Genomic DNA, 3,304 nt, shown 5'->3' on the forward strand with positions numbered 1-3,304 from the left:
ATAGGCTAAAATTGGTCCCAGTGGAATGCGATAAAACATCGCATTCCACTCGCTCCGATTTTTATGTTGTGTGGCTTAGGCCATAGTGAAATAATTTTGGTTGCTGGGGGTAAAATTAGAACATAGTAAATTGTTAAAGAATTAGCTACAATAAATCCTGTCACTGAGATTTAGCCTATGATAGGTAGATTAGTTAAATGTTTTTGATTTTTTTTGCAAAGTTGCTCTGTATGAAACTAACATATGAGGACATTAAAGGGGTTTTCCCCACTAACAAAGTTCATTTTAATCAATGGATCTTGCAATAATAATAATAATAATAATAATGTCCACAATTGGATGTGTTTAAATAAAAGGTTCCTGTGCTGAGATAATCTTCTCTATGTGCCCCTCCTATGTGCTGTGTAATGGCCGTGTCTGACCGTACAGGGACATGGTCTGATCATACCACATTTACTGACCAGGGGAGGAAGTAAAAAATTATACAGACATTACAGCATGGAATCACAAATAATTATTTCTTTGAGGTAAAACATTTTTTAAAAACAGGCAGGGAAATGTTTTACCTCACAAAAAGAATCAGCTGTGATCCAATGCTGTAATGTCTTTATATTATTTTGCATCCTTCGCTGCCCCAGAAATGTGGTGCAATCACACCATGTCCCTGTACGGTCAGACATGGCCATTACACAGTACATAGCAGGGGCACATTTATAAGAACATCTCAGCACAGGAACATTTTTTTTAAACACATCCGATTGTGGAACTTATTATTATAAAATCTATTGATTAAAATTAACTTTTAAATTAACTTTGTTTGTGGGAAAACCCCTTTAACTGTAAAATGACTGTCCTTTCTATAAAGTATTGTTCAGATGTCAGTAATTATATCGTATGAGAACATTGGTTTGAGTTTCATCAGTGATTTTTTTACCTTGATCACCAGAGTTTGGTTTGCGTTTCAGTTTTTACCATGAGAGTTTTGGTTCGAGTTTGATCAATTTTTCTCAGATGAGAAGAAAAAAAAGTTTCTCTATTTTTCCTTTCAGTCCATGAAAAACGGCATCTGAGTACTGTCAATTTTTTACTGGACCCAAACACTTGTATTGCCATATTTGAGTGTATACTCGCATCAAAATTACAGGGAACATTAGTTGTTTCAAAAATCACGGAACTGTGAATGGCCCTGTTCACTATTTTATGTCCGAATGCTCTCCGTGAAAAACACGGATAGAACTCATATGCAAAAAATAAAGAGTGAGGTGTCCCTAATGGCAGCGCAGAGCGGACATATATGTTATGAGTGCGTTAAAGAGAAGCTGAACCTTCTGGCAACTCCTGAGCAAAATGAATTCTGCTTGCTGGATAGTCACTTCTACAAGGACCAGATTATGTCATGGACGAAGGATTCTTATTGAACAGAGGAGTGGGTTCAGAAGAGTGTCCAAAAAGACTGAGAGGGTTGAAGTTGAGACTTTGAGTAACACTGGGTCAAGAAATTCCATTGCAGAACCTGCAGCCTTTTCTCGTAGCAGCATACTGAAAAAACTCTACAAACCTTTTCTATTTACTGTTGGGTTTTCAGGTTGTTCTTTTGGAGCAGCTGCAATCTGGCAATATGAGTCATTAAAAAGTAGAATGAAGAATTATCTAGACGACGCTCGAGCAGACTGGTTGGAAAAGCTACGGCCAGCCAAACATGGAGACTTCAGGAAACAGGTGAATGAGTGGTGGGATAGTCTGAGTGATGGCCAGAAGACTGTGTCAGGTATAATTGCAGCTAATGTTCTTGTGTTCTGCCTTTGGAGAGTACCCAACATGCAGCGCATAATGGTCCGATACTTCACTTCCAACCCTACATCTCAGAATCTCTGCCTGCCTATGATTCTGTCCACATTTAGCCATTTCTCTCTTTTCCACATGGCTGCGAATATGTATGTATTATGGACATTTTCATCCAGCACTGTTTCTATTCTGGGCCCGGAGCAGTTTTTGGCACTGTACATGTCAGCAGGTGTCGTTTCCAGTCTGTCAAGCTATGTATGTAAGGCAGCCACTGGACGCTTTGGGCCATCCCTTGGTGCTTCTGGAGCAATCATGACAATCCTCGCCTTGGTGTGTACGAAAATGCCTGAAGCCAAACTCGCCATCATTTTCCTACCTATGTTTACATTTACAGCAGGAAATGCTCTCAAGTTTATCCTTGCTTTGGATTCCACGGGTTTGATACTGGGCTGGAAGTTTTTTGATCATGCAGCTCATCTTGGAGGAGCCCTTTTTGGAATCTGGTATGCTTCATATGGCCATGAGCTCATCTGGAAAAAGAGGGAACCCTTGGTGAAGATTTGGCATGAGTTCCGGAGTAGCCCCCCAAGAAGTGGAGGATCATGACATTACAGCAGCAGTCTTGACTTTTACTAAATTAATTTGGGGACTCTTTATATACATACATATTGATTATTCCCTAGTAAATGTTTATGATCCATTTTCTTTAGAGGTCTGGTTCAATGTTTGAAAAATTAAAGCTAAGACCTATAAAAAATAAATGACTGAAAAAAAAGCATTTTAAAAGCATTTTAGGGTACGAGGTACTTGTGGCTCTAACAAAATATTCTTTAGTACCATCAATTAAAGGAAATCTGTCAGCAGTTTTTTGCTACCTCATCTGACAGCAACATGATCTAGGTAAAGAGACCCTGAATCCAATGATGTATCACTTAGATTACTGGGTGCAGCTGTTCTGAATGTTTAGATTTAGGGCGCTCTCACACATCCGGCTTTTAGCCGGTTTGACAGATGCGGCGCACGCCAGTACAGTATGATACAGTACAGTGGCAGCGCCGCAACTTCCGGGTCACATGCTCCGGTCACATGACAGCATATGACCAGCGCTTGTTGCGCTGCCAGTGTACTGTATACACTGTACTGGCGTGCGCCACATCCGTCAAACCGGCGAAAAGCCAGATGTGTGAGAGCACCCTTACTCATCTAGTAGGGATGAGCGAGCTTCCCCACCCACAACACGCTTTCAGTAGAGATTATACATAGACAATGAGGTGTCAATCATTGGAGGTGGTTTGCCAGACTGCCCTGGTCGTGAATTTTTAGTCCTGAAATGATAAGGGATCTGCTGCTTAAACAAACATAGCAAACAATAATTCAAATCTTGACAAGGCAGGCATCCCTGAATTTTCTGTGTTAACCCTTGCGGCATGCTGGTTTCAGCTTACATAACAAAAAGCTGCTGACAGATTCCCATTAAGTATTTTGCTGTTTTATTATGGCAATTTGCTATGTATAAAAT

General features: G+C 40.2%; 1 pseudogene; it reads left to right on the top strand.

The window, feature by feature from the left end:
- Positions 1 to 1,297: 1,297 nt before the first annotated feature.
- On the top strand, positions 1,298 to 2,499 carry LOC142244285 (presenilin-associated rhomboid-like protein, mitochondrial pseudogene; annotated as a pseudogene).
- The last annotated feature ends 805 nt before the right edge of the window (positions 2,500 to 3,304 follow it).

This window comes from Anomaloglossus baeobatrachus, chromosome 6 (genome assembly GCF_048569485.1).
Source record: "Anomaloglossus baeobatrachus isolate aAnoBae1 chromosome 6, aAnoBae1.hap1, whole genome shotgun sequence".
Lineage (NCBI taxonomy): Eukaryota > Metazoa > Chordata > Amphibia > Anura > Aromobatidae > Anomaloglossus > Anomaloglossus baeobatrachus.